Genomic DNA, 13,530 nt, shown 5'->3' with positions numbered 1-13,530 from the left:
TTAATTAAAAGTAGAAGTCATGTTTCATCACTGTACATTAAACCAAGCCTTAAACCACACTGTTAAACATTATACAATGAATGGTTCCATGTCAACAAACACACTCTCACACACAGGGAGGGATGTCGTATCACTCACTCGGGTCAGCAGCTCCTCTTTGGATACACATTGTATAGGAAAGCAGATCTCAGTTCAGTTGTGAGGTCTGGGGAGTCAGATGCTGCCAGGAGCCTTCATCTCCACCTCTACCTGTAAATAGAGATAAATAAAATGAAATCACGAGTGAGTAAAGTTTAGTTTTATTTTGTATTGAACAGTGAGTTCAGATGAATTACAGTGTACACAGTGTGTTTCTTGAGAAGATGATTGCGGTGCTGTTTTGTTTACCTGATATTTATGTGATTTAAGGTGGTATTTATGATGAGGTCAGAGACTAAATGACGTTAACGAAAAAAGCAAAAACAATCTTAGACGCCACATTGATGATGGTGATGCATGTTGGAGATATAGGCTATGGAGAGTAGAGTGTGATGTGTAATTACAAAGACTATTTAGAGATTTTCGAGGTAGATATAATGACATTCATCCGACAGGGTTTTCGGTGTATCTGTGCCAGCAGCAGAGGAACCCAGTCTGCTGTTCTCAATCACTGCCCACTTCCTCTGGCAGCCTCACAGAGTCTCACAATCATTGCTGACTTGATGTAAAGGTTAATCCAGGTCTATAAAGATGTTGTTGAAGGTGACTCAGCGTGATGGAGCTCCTGTCTCCACACACAGAACACGCACCTCAGGAGATTCTGTGCGAGTTGAGCAACATTTCATGGCGGCTCAGTGAGTCTCAGGTGGTGAAACAGTGATGATAGTGACTCATTATCAAATGGTGAAGATTAGCTCAATCAGTCTGTGGTGTTTCTACATCATGTCTGTCCTGTCCTGTTCATGTCTGAGTTACTAAAAGGTGGCACGAGTGCTTTCATTGAATAACAGGCTGTACATTGAAGCTCCATATTTCCCTTGTCTCCTGAATTTTACTTGAGGTGTTGATCCATTAGAATTTTATTTTTGGGGTTTTGAGAACAAAAAAGCATCTCAGGTGAACTTGATGGTGGGTCTAGGTGGGTGTGGCTTGGTGACTGTTTTGTTGTGACATCACAAACTTCCAGAGGATTTGGGCGGCTGGTTTTACAGATCACTGTCTGAGTACAGGCTCTGCACATGTCTCTGTGGACTGAGGCAGTGTCAATATGGAACCTAGATCTGCTTTATAAACTACACATGGGCATTTGCCTTTGGACTGCGTGGACCTTTAACCTTTAAAATCAAATGTGAAAGACAGGTTTAATGTTTAATTTGTTTGTGTGGAATCTTAAAAACAGGTTTCACAGTGGTCTCTCAGCTCTGAGCAGCTTCAGCTGGTCAGCAGGTTGTTATCCGTCCAGTGTCTCAGTTCCATCACTGCAGGACCTCCCGTCTATGGGATATCCTGATGGCCAAACCCCCACCCTGAGCAACAAGACCTGTTTTAAGACCACTTGCTGTCCTATTTAGTGAAGTGACAACTGTGCGTGATGAAGCTGTCATCCTGCTGTAATGAAACCATCACTGACTGACTCTCTCTCTCTCTCCCTCTCTCTCCCATGTTGCATCATGATGCTGTGGCTGTTGGACTTTGTTTAACCTGTCAGGTAAGCAAATACCTTTCATCCTCATGTTTTTTACCGAGTGTTGACCCAGAGCGACAGCCTGTCACCTGCGTCTTCACCGAACATCTATCAACACTACTTTACATCAGATCACATGATGCTAGATTAGATTAGATTGATTCAAACTGATTAGATTAGATTAGATTAGATTGGGTCTCTCAGGGAAACTGCATCATTATAGAATAATACAGCAAATAACCCTCAATCAGACCTATGAAACCATTAATGGAGCTTTCACTGAGGTTCCACTGTCCGTCACTCTGACACACTGGTAACTGTGATGTGCAGTTATAGGTTCAGTTGTACAGTTGGACAGAAAAACATCTGATCAGAGCAGGCACTGTTGCTTAGAATACAGAAAATAGAGGTGCACACAAACATAATCCTCCGAGTCCTTGCCTCATTACTCTCCCATTTTCTCATATAGCCTACATATTTTATGTTTTCTAAATCTTCTACCCAAATATAAAAAAAAGTTGTTTGAAATGATTCATATTTGTACTTTGTTTTTAATTCTTTATTCAGACCATTACACACACTCACCCCCACAAACTGAAACACACAGACTTCTATCAACACATTCTTTTTTATTATAACAAGCCCCACCAACCCGCCCCTCTCTCTGTATTTTGCCTAGAAGCAAATTATGTGTTGCTGAAAATTCTGTGTGCATTTTTATATTTCCATCGTCCTACATTGTTCAGAATCCCAATGGCTCATTTTAATAGTTGCTTTAATAGTCATAGACTGTAAATAAAGATGGACAGCCTCCATGACATCAGCCTCAGGTTTCTGTATAGGTGATGTGAAGCATGGCCATCTTCCCAGTATGTGAACATGTCTATTTCTGATGTTGAGCTGGTCAAACCAGCTCTAGCACAAATACACAACTAGCACTAAGTTTATCTTGGTGGAAAAGGGGTACATGGGGGCGGAGCCACTGTTGGAGCCACACCCTAGTGGTTGATAGAGGACCTGCAGTTTTTGTCACCAGTGTGGTTTCATTTTTCAGCTCCAGAGGCCAAGGCCCAGTTTGACGTCATGCTACAGAGTGTAACATTAAACTCTACGCAAAGAAATGACTTCAAATGACAGACAGGATGTTTATGTGGTGGTTGACATTCTTTTACAACGACAGTTCTAATAGTAAAGGTCTATCTTCTGTTACCTGAGATTTTCTTCAGGTAGCAGATATCATCACCTGGACTGTGACAGGAGCTGCTCTTTGAATCCTAATAAGTTACAATTAACATCCGCTCAGGTTTCACTGACCTACAGTATCACATGCTTCCTGTTTAGCTTTAACTTTTTTAAGCGTCCTCACTGCTGGTGAGGAATTAATTAATCAAGCCTGAGAAAGAAAAACAGGTTTATAGACAGACCATTAAGCAACTGCCTAACAGCAGCTGTTTAATATCACAGGTCTAACGGCCGCTTGTCCGACACTGAGTAACACCTCAGCTCTGAGCAGCATTTAGAGGAGATGATGGGCTCTGTTGTAGCTCTGGAAGTAGTTGCAGCAGCAGATATAGTATGTACAGTAATGGCTCTCTGCCGTAGTATGAGATCACAAAATGTTGTAGTGAGACGGAGGAGTAAATGATTTATTGTTGTAAATATTGCAATATCAAGGAATGCCTTGTGAAAAGTCTGATAAAGTACACTGATGCTCTATCTCAAAGTAGGACTTGATGTCATGTGAACTTATATTTAGTCCAAATCTCAACAACTCTGGGATGAATGCTCCCAGGTAGGTTCACTCATAATCATGCTGGTAATCCTCTGACTGGCCAACATTTGAATTTGTCCAAGACACAGTACCTACCAACCTTATGTCATTCCAATCAGTGTGTCTGGAACTAACTGGTAAAAAGGAACATGCTAACACATTAAGTGTGCGAGCATGGAAAACATTACCTGCTACATGTTAACCTCATAAATGAACATGTCTAATTTCTAACTGCTCTCCTGATACCAGTTCTTACAGCAGCATATCACTGCTCTTGTTTTCTGTACCTAAATCACTATCACCATTATAATGCAGCTCTATTATAAGGCAGCTGTCGGTGAGGAAGAGCTCAACAAAACAAATCACAAGGTTAGATGTTTCATGTTACGTTATAAAGAGTGTATCTGTAATTGTCTATATCCAGAAGGCATGATAAAGTTATAGGACACTTGCTACTAGCCATTTTGAGTATGAATATTGTGCTATTGAAGTCAGACCTGATTTTTGTTGGTCATTCACTTTCCTCTGCCTCAACATTGCAATGCACCAACAATGCGCTTGACCACCCTTCATTTCAAGATCAACACACCCATTGGTGCACAAATTTGTATTTTTTATTTAAACATTGTGTGCACTGAATGGGAAAATGTCAGCTGTGTTGGGATGAAACTTGACAAAGATCCTTGTAGTTGACTTTTGATGTTAAAGGGGCCCACAGTCTTGTTGATCCTTTGCCCCACTGTTTTACATTTACTCATTAAAGAAATGAAGTGAGGAGTAAAAGCTAGTGAGTCATGTTAGGGTGTTAGGAATGGAGGTGCTGAGTCTTCAAGAGATTCTTGCTCTGTTAGATTTTGGCTACTTGTTCTGTCATAATAGTACCAAAGTTATATACGTATACACATAGTTGGGTGTCATTGCACGCCTGTGGACAAACAATGACATATGGACTTTGTTGCTTGCCTGATACATTGAAGGAAAACCCCATGAGTAGGACTCAAATCAGGAATGCACTTAGCCATGATATGCCCATATCAGAGTGTTTGGACAGCAGGATGGAAGAGACGTATCTGGTTAGACATGAGGGTTCGAAGAATTTCCATTGTTCCACCTCCTTGCTTGGACAGACAGGAAGTACGAGATCATGTGTGAGAGTTTTCCGATTTGATCCAGGTCTCGGTGGGCACCAGTAGCTTCAGGAAGAGTTATTCAACTTCTGCCAGGTCTAGGCTATTATTACTGTTGGTAACACCCAGAGTCAGGCACGTCAGATACAGTCAAACATTTCTTTCTTGTTCAGAATGAACAGTTCTATTTATTTCTATTTATGGTAAAAAAAAAAAAAAAAAAAGAGTAGAGCATCAACTCCTACAAGTCCTACAAGAAAGAAAATCCAGATAAACCAAGATGTGAAACCGAGTTAAGATAATTACAGGAGGTGCTTTACATGTTCCAACACAGACGGCCAAAACTATTTGAATAAATAGACAATTCAGATGACACTGATTAATGAATTGGTTGGGGGTTGTATGGAGGGCAGTTTGCAGTAGGGTGGAGTTGGTGGTGCTGTGATGGGGGAGAATAACCACCACTGATTAGAGGCTGGAGATCCAGTGAATTGAGTGTGACCTCAGTGTGTCAGCAGATCATGTAACATGGAGCAGTTTCCAGCCAGCCTGTGTCACATTGTGTGGGACACACACAGCCTGCTGCTCATTGAGAGTTCATGCTGAGCCTGCAGTTATGCTCTGAGCCCTGTCTCTCGTCACCACTGTTTGTGGAGGGAAGGGGCCATGTCTTTGACATTTCTGGCTTTCATTGTGATCTTCTTTATCCCCACCACCCCCCAGTCACTGTCAGTGTCTGTCCTTAGTTTTTCTCTGGATTAGTTTGGCTCTTTTGTGTACTCTTTTGTATTTTTCAATCATGATGTAAGTGTTTTTTCTCCCCAACTAAAATATGAACATAAATAATGGACATAATTAGCAAATTTCCAAAAAGTTAGCAAAAAAAAAAGTTAATGAATTTTCTTCTACAAAGGTTCTGGTAATTTCTCAAACAGTAAGCAAAGGAGGAAAGTGCACGCACATCCAACTAGTAGACAGGTGCAGGACAAAAAACCTTCACACCTTCAGATGACCTGAAGAAGACCCATAGGTGGTCGAAACGTTGTCGATTAATAATAAAAAATTGGGACCTTTATTTAGCAGTGTGCAGACATTTTTTCTTTTGCTTTTTAATTTCTCAAACAGTACTGTAGCACATTCTATTTTAAAAGTCATATTTTGGCTGTTTAAGTAGGAATGTTCTGTGTTCATTTGATATTGATGACAGTGAGACAGCCCAAAATATGTAGTTTTGGAAAGGAAAATAGCTGTTAACACATTTACCCTTCTTCCAATCTTCATGAACTTTGTTAGATAGTTTCAGTTCATCAGCACCTAAAAATTTGGCGCACAGAATTTCTCAAAATTTGTTAAATGTGATCTTGAAGCAAGTATTAAAGGTAGAGTCTGGAAGTTTTTGCTCAAAATTTACGCTAGACTTATACAAATGAAAACCGGCTTAATCATCACCTATGGGCTTCTAGTCCTGTCTGGTGGTGACTGTGTCTGCAGGTCTTTTGCTTTGTTTAGCCTAGTTGTGCACGGGACGCTTCTGGGTGGAGAGTCGTGTTTTCTCTCCAGCCAATGACAGAGCTCAGGGGAAGTTCCATGCAGCCCGAGTAGGAGGGCTGCTAGCCCCACTAGCTGTCCCAGATTCTAGCGGGTGCTAGCGGTGGATGCTATACCCACCGCTAACACCCCCTAGCTTGATGCTAACTTCCCTTAGTGGTGGCGGCTAGCATCCGCCGTTAGCACCCGCAGCTAGCACCACAACGGCCCTCCTACTCGTTGCAGCATAATTCTCGAGGCCGGGTATTGGTCCGCCGCTCCAGCTCTTCACTCGGACTGTAGCCTATTTCCTTTTCTTTGCGGTCCTGACAACTGCTGCTTATTGCTGTCGGGGGCAGGAGGCTACACAGTTGAGCCCGGCAGGAGGGGCCCAGTTTGAATGTTTTGTTTAGCCTACAAACTGCAACGAACAAAACCCCAGACTCTCCTTTAACTAAAATAAGAAGTTCCATATTGATCGGTCAATGTGGGCGTGGCCTATTCATCATTTCATGCCAACTCATGCCTTTGTCTAACTTGCTATAGAGACAACAAACTTGGGTCTATAACTGGATTTGTGATGTTGGTGCAATGATTAATTTCTCCTGTGGTGATTGCCTAATACTGTAGGCTATAACAAATTACAAAGCACAAACAATAAGGACCAGCAGATTATCAATTGCTGTTTCTTTGTACTGAATCTCACATCCTGTTTTTCTCATTGTGAAATATTAGCATGACATTTTTAGTTTCACTGACAGACACTTAACAATCACAAAGTTTATGCAGAGGCAACTTAAACTACTAAGTAGGCTACCTGCATAAAAAGGATCTCCATAAAAAGTAAGGAATACAGACCATTTTTATCCAGCTGTCATCAGTGACAGCTAATAGTAGGCTATGATTCATTATTGAAATCTGATACAACCACAGTTTTTCTGAAGTTCTGAAATAATACTTTTTCCACTGCTGTGTCTCATGCATGTTTCATTCTTAAATTAGTGTCTGCACACACACTCATCACTCTCTCTCACATACTGCTGTTAATCAGTTGTTTTTAGCCTCTCCAGTAAATCAGAAAAAAAGAGTAGGTCTCTTATCAGTTCAAACTGTTCATACCTGAACCAAGAGTTCAGTTATATTCAGGTGTTTGAAGGTTATGACATCTTTATTTAGGATTTTCTGTTACACTTACAGTATTCAAAATTTCCTGTTAAACCGTTATAGTTGCTAGTTAAAGCATTAAACCAGCAGCAGAGGACTGACCCACTGATCCGGGCATTAAGAAGGAAACAGTAGTTAGTGTTTTATCAGGCAGGATTAAGCTCTAACTGGGAGGTTGAAGTGGAGGCACTGAGACATGGCAGTTCAGAACTGGGGGCACTGAGCTGTGAAATGGGACAGGAAGGGGCTGAGGTGGGACTGAGGGATTTGTACCACACCTGTTTGGGCACTTTGGCTATTGAATCTATTTTTAATGACAATGCAGGACGTGGTGGTTTTCATGTGGGGATAATTAGGACAGCAGCCTTGAGAGCTCAAGAACATAGTCAGCGTGGGACAGAGGCCAGGATCCAGGCAGACACAGAGGGGAAGAGAAAACTGTCCTGTGGTGGGACCGCTCCCAGTTTACAGTCAAGCACATCAACGGAGTTGTTTTCAGGATTTGATCAGTGTGTGAGATAAAAGCTTAGCTGCTGTCAGTAGCTCAGTCTTGCTGTATCTTATCAGTTACCATCATTAGTTACCATGTTCAAATGAATTAATCTTAACCCTGAAGATTGTTGACTGTCACTAATTCATGTAGGCTATATAGATTTTTTAAGAAAACAATAGTGTAGTCCAAACTTGACAGCAGGAGGAGACGCTCTTGTACCGTAGCACTGTCAACTTTTTCAGTAACTGGACCCAAAAATGCAGATGTGAAAAAACTGGTACAATGGAACAAAAAGGATTTTATGAAACTAATGGACAGGAACACGCAGGAAAAACTCAGGAACACAGGGCTTGGACATAGGATATCAACAGAAGTGAGACACATAAGGTGGAACATTGGAAGACAAGACATGGAGCTTCAAAATAAAACAGGACATGAACAGGGAACATGAGACGGACCATGACAAGAACGTTCATGCACAGAGGATGAACCCTTATATTTTTTAAGACCATGATTTTTCCTCTGGCGCCACCTTCAGGACAGCCCACAAGTGTTACTCTCACCCCAGTCATGTTCATGGACTTCTTTAAATCAGAGCCATGACATTCACATGTTCCCTGACATCAACCTTCTCACTGACTTCCAGCACCCCACGCTTATGTTACAAACAAACCACCACTCTCTGTTCCGCATCGTGGGGGTGGTCTCGGTCCGCTTTCAACCGAGCGGTTTATTTCTGGTGTGAACCCCACCCGCACTAATAACAGGAAGTGCACCATTTTATGCATAATTTTACTCATTCTTAAGGAGATGCATGGATTCTGTAAACAAGAGCTACTTTTAGGATGAGTTAACTTTTATGATTTTGACATGTTTGTGATTATGAACTTGACCACTGACACTGGTCCCGCTCGTATGACAAAAGAACAAAAGTGGTGGAGGCTCTCTCGTTGTCTTGTTGTGATATGATATGATTGCAGAGCGTCTTAGGAGAATGTGTTATGACATTATTTACTGCCTGAAGTCTCACAAGCCGTTCGTATGAAGTCTGCTGATATGTATTACGGATCAGCACCAACATGAAAATAAGCAGATGATGCTCCATGATGTAATTGCGAGGGATTTGCAGTCACCCGCCTAAACTAGCTATATGACCAATAACCAAACATTGACTTTTTTTTTTTTTTTTACAATTTTTGGCCTTTCTGAACGCAAACCAGACCAATTGAAAATTTGCAACAGTGTATCATCCTCGCATTGGTTTGAATCAAATAACGGACCTTTAGGTGCCCTCAGTCTCAGTTTACTAACAGCTGGAGCTCCACTGTTTTCTCCCCCTAAACACGTCCTCATTTGTCCCTGTAGGCTTCCATAGTCGAAGGTTGATCCCAGCTCATATTTGTCCTCACTAACTCTGGGCCGATAGCCAACACTCTTACTGTACCTTGCTTGTTTCTCTCATCATGTTGTTTGCTCCACTGTATCAGGTAGCATTATGAGTGTGTGTGCGCTGTGTGTATGTGTGTCCTGAAGGGTCCATGGTAAAATAACACTTAGAGCTGCCAATATGTGGTCAGCCTTTGCCACTTAATCCTGAGGAGGCACCCAGTGCCTCTTATATAATAGCTTCCACATCTTCTCTTATTGCGTGTGTTCTGGTCTATGGGGACTTTCACTTAATACCGCAACTTGTTGCCTACCAACAACACATAAATGTTCTTTCATAAAACCTTAACGTTTGAAAGAAGTACAGAGCTGAAACCTAATACTTAATTAAGCAATATATCACGACAGGCCGTGGTATATGCTCATTATACCACGGCTAAGGGGCGTTGTTCGGCCCGACGCGAAGCGGAGGGACGACAACCCCCTTGGAGTGGTATAATGAGCATATACCACGGACTGGAGTGATATATTGCTTTTATAAAACGGTTACGAATAAAGGCAATATAAAAGAGGGATACGCAATCAATTTCATGTAGTTTTATTCAACCAGAAATACATATTATCCAATAAAATAGCCTCACTGTGAAAAAATAGTCCCACCTCTCCAGACGTTAGCTCCAAGTAGCTCTGCAGCTCGTCTTTTCCTCCGCATTTTTTCAGGTGAAAGTCACTGCTCAGTCCCCTCTACCATTGTTAACCCTCCCCGGAGGTGAAAGTTAACCTTAAACATGTCAATTCAACTACTTTAGTCCGTTTTTTAACATCGTAAAAACATCAGCTGTCTTTTGCTACGGACGGCAACAATCCGTTGTCATGGATACATGACAACAGCTTCCATTCATACCAGTCATACGTGCCTGACGCGGAGTGATAGCCTGCGCTGTGATAAGGTTTTAGAATAGCCAATCAGATCGCCGGATTTCACCTTTCCGTTTTATAATTTTGTTTAATCCTCAGCCTCTCTGCAGTGCTCTCCTATAACTTCACATTTCAGATTCATTTCCTATACACACATGGTCTTGGGACAAGTTGGGCCATGAAGTATCTACCTGTTGGAATCTTTGCTGTCCAAGACATGAAGGATGCATTTGAAGGAGCCTTTGAAATAGGACAGTGTAGTTGAGCTGCTGTGAGTCAGTCTGCCTCTGAAAGATGAGACTCTGACCTGGGACACAGCTCGTTGTCAGTTGTGGTTTCAGTAATATACGTTACTTTATGTAATAACTGTTCTTTAGTAGTTGTCATAGTTACTGCTGGAGTCCATCTCTCCCAGGTGGAAGGTGGAAGTGTGTAAACACACACAGGCTGTTTACTGATGTGATGTAGCAGCTTAGAGTGTGACTGATTCAGGGTCTTTAGGATTTAGGATGGTGGTCTAATCATGAATTTGTATCTCATGAGTTCATTAGATCAAAACCATGACATTCATTCCTCATCACATTGAGAATCAGCTGAACGTTCAAGTTACAAATGTAGGTCAGTGTTACAAGTGTAGTTAGTGTGTGGAGACTCACAGGTTACAGGTATAATTAAGTGTGTGTGTGTGTGTATAGACTCATGGGATACAGGTGTAGCTCACTTATAGACTCATGGGATACAGGTATAGTATAGTGCAGCGGCGTCAAACATATGGCCTGCGGGCCAAAACCAGCCCAGCAGAGGGTCCAATCAGGCCCACAGGATCAATTGCCAAGTGTGAAAATTTCATAGAAGACAGAAGAAGCAACATATTGTTGAAATTGCACATATTTTTACCAAGAAATTTCAGGTTGTTGTTTTGTAAAAGGATAGTTCATTAACTGTAAACATCTTAATAATAAAACAAAGGGGAAAATTAAGTGTAGACTTACAGATGTAGTTGAGTGTGTAGACTCACAAGTGTAGTTGAATGTGTGTGAGTGTGTGTATAATGGGTGCAGATCCTTGGAGGACAGGGGGGACAGTTTCTGAAAAACATGAATTGTCTCCCCCAATTAAATTACACTAAATTATTCAAAATTGAACAAATGTATTTTCAGATTTCACATTCTTCACAATTTAGATTCACATCTAAAAAGAAATGATTGAAATGGTGGAACAAATAATGTTTGACAAATGTATGTCTGACTCCACATTCCATCTCTGGTCTCCTCCACTACGATCCAAATGAATGGGTAGTTTCTTACACAGACGCTGATGACATCAGCAAGCTTTAAAAAAAACAAAAAAAAAACAACCCCCTCAATCTTAGGGCTTCATATTTTGATTTTCATCCATATCAATTAATCATGCATGAAGTAGTCCCATACACTGGGAGAAAAGGAAGATGGTGAGAAGTATTGGGGATCTGGAGGTGAAAGATAAGAACGTGAGTAGACATTACATTCCCCCCCCCCCCCCCCCCCCCCGGAATCGTGACATCAGATCTGCACCCCTGTGTAGACTTTAGTTGAATGTGTGTAGACTCACAGGTTACAGGTGTATTTGAGTGTGGGTGAGTGTGTGTGTAGACGTCCAGGCTTAGTAATAGTGTGTGTAGTCTCTTCCCTCAGCTGACCCTAGTGACTGACAGGCCAGTCACAGCCTCCAGGTTCACCTGAACCCAGCGTCCTTCAGCCTGCCCCAGCCTGTCTGTTCATTCACTTCACACACACATGCTGGGGGTTGGCGGTTGGGGTGGGGGTTATCGTATAGTGTTCAAACAAACAGGAATGCTGTGTAGTGACTTTTCCTCTTTGCTGCAGAGAACCATAACAAACGCAGTGTGTAGATGATAACAGAAGGAAGGTGAAGAGTTATCAGACATCTCTGCTCATTCCATCCATACATGAGTCTGTGCAGTGCATGAAGATTATAGACAGTGGATACATATCGTACTGTATGTTCTGATCGGACATGTTGATGTGTCTGGGTGATGAACAAAATATTCTCAAGATTTCAGAAATTAATTTCCTTGGAAAAAAAAAATTCATAACAACCTAATGTGAAGACATAAACTATGATGTTCAATGCAGTGTAGAGACACATCTTAATAATGGTAGAGCAATTTGGAGTATGCTGTTTCTTCAGTGATCTTTTTTTTTATAATTCATGTAAGTGGCTGTACTGTAGAGCTGGTTACCGTGTGTGTGTGCGTGCGTGCGTGCGTGCGTGCGTGTGAACTATGTGTTATTGCACATGCTTATCATTTCCCCTACGTCTGTGCCTCTGCACTCTGAGGCCTCATCATTGATCCTGCAGCATTGTCGTCCTCAGTGCATCTATGCACTTAACATTTTTGCCATCACTTGCTGTTCCTTTACCTTTCAATATTCCCTCCGCCGCCGACCGCCTGCAGCGCAGCACTCACTGCTCCCCTTCCTCAACACACACACGCATGCACGTGCGCACACACACTGCCCACCCCCCCTCCCCCTCCTCCCCTGTGTCCTCCTGAGTGCTGACCTGCACTGCTCCTTTAATATTGGTGACAGCTAATACACTTCTAAATGATCAGTTATTATCTCAGGGGCCTCGTCCACAGGGCCCCACTGATTCCAAAGGTCATGCCTCTGTCTTTCAGTATTGATCATTTGGGCCTGTTAACATGGCTATGGGCCTCACTCAGAGTGAACATTGCCACTAACATATTTCCATCAGCTGTATCTGGCTGCAGAGGCCCATTTAAAAGCCTCTTTGACTCTGTCGCTGCCCTAGTGAATAGAGAGGATGAGGAGCATAATGGATCTGCCAATATGGAAATCTGTGCTACTAAAATATACAGAGGAGTCAAGACCACAGGCCGGAGGAGACCAGGAGATGTCCAGCTGAGACATTATATGAGCTGATCTCAGTCTGCACATTTACAGTGTTTCCAGATCAACAACATCAGACTGAGATCTACACTGAGGTCTACACCACAGTCACAATAGATTTACTATTATTAATCATTTGTTTCATACACAGAATTATAAAGTTACAGAGCAGTGGTGCAGGTGGTGGAGAAGAAGAGGACAAAGGAAAACCAAACTGCACCATTACAATACCCATGGAATAATGACAAAAATAACAATTCTAAGTGTATATTCTGTCCGTCCATATATTTACTTATTCTTGTACTGTTCCTATACTACATAGGCCTATTCACACATAGACCCATAAGTCCATTCAGGGTCAGTCAGGTTAACCTTTAACCAGGGTCCAGTGACAGCTGGGGAAGATGTGGAAATACATATATAATCTATCTGATAATAAATAACCAATCCATGAAAGACTAACACGAGACTGAAAGTCATAGTGTATTTGTCATAAATGTGTTGAGGGGGGAGTTTTATCTAAGGTTTTTATTCAAGTTTTAATGTGAGGCTGAAACACTGAAATG

General features: G+C 41.8%; 1 protein-coding gene across 1 annotated transcript in view; it reads left to right on the top strand.

Moving 5' to 3' along the window:
• arid3c (AT rich interactive domain 3C (BRIGHT-like)) overlaps positions 1–13,530 on the top strand; it is a gene marked incomplete at its 3' end in the record, with an annotated part of 63,031 nt that overhangs the window by 30,243 nt on the left and 19,258 nt on the right. The window lies entirely within an intron of this gene.

Source organism: Trachurus trachurus (genome assembly GCF_905171665.1).
Source record: "Trachurus trachurus genome assembly, chromosome: 9".
Classification (NCBI taxonomy): Eukaryota; Metazoa; Chordata; class Actinopteri; order Carangiformes; family Carangidae; genus Trachurus; species Trachurus trachurus.
The sequence above is the reverse complement of the archived record's forward strand: the minus strand, read 5'-3'. Positions and strand labels throughout refer to the sequence as shown.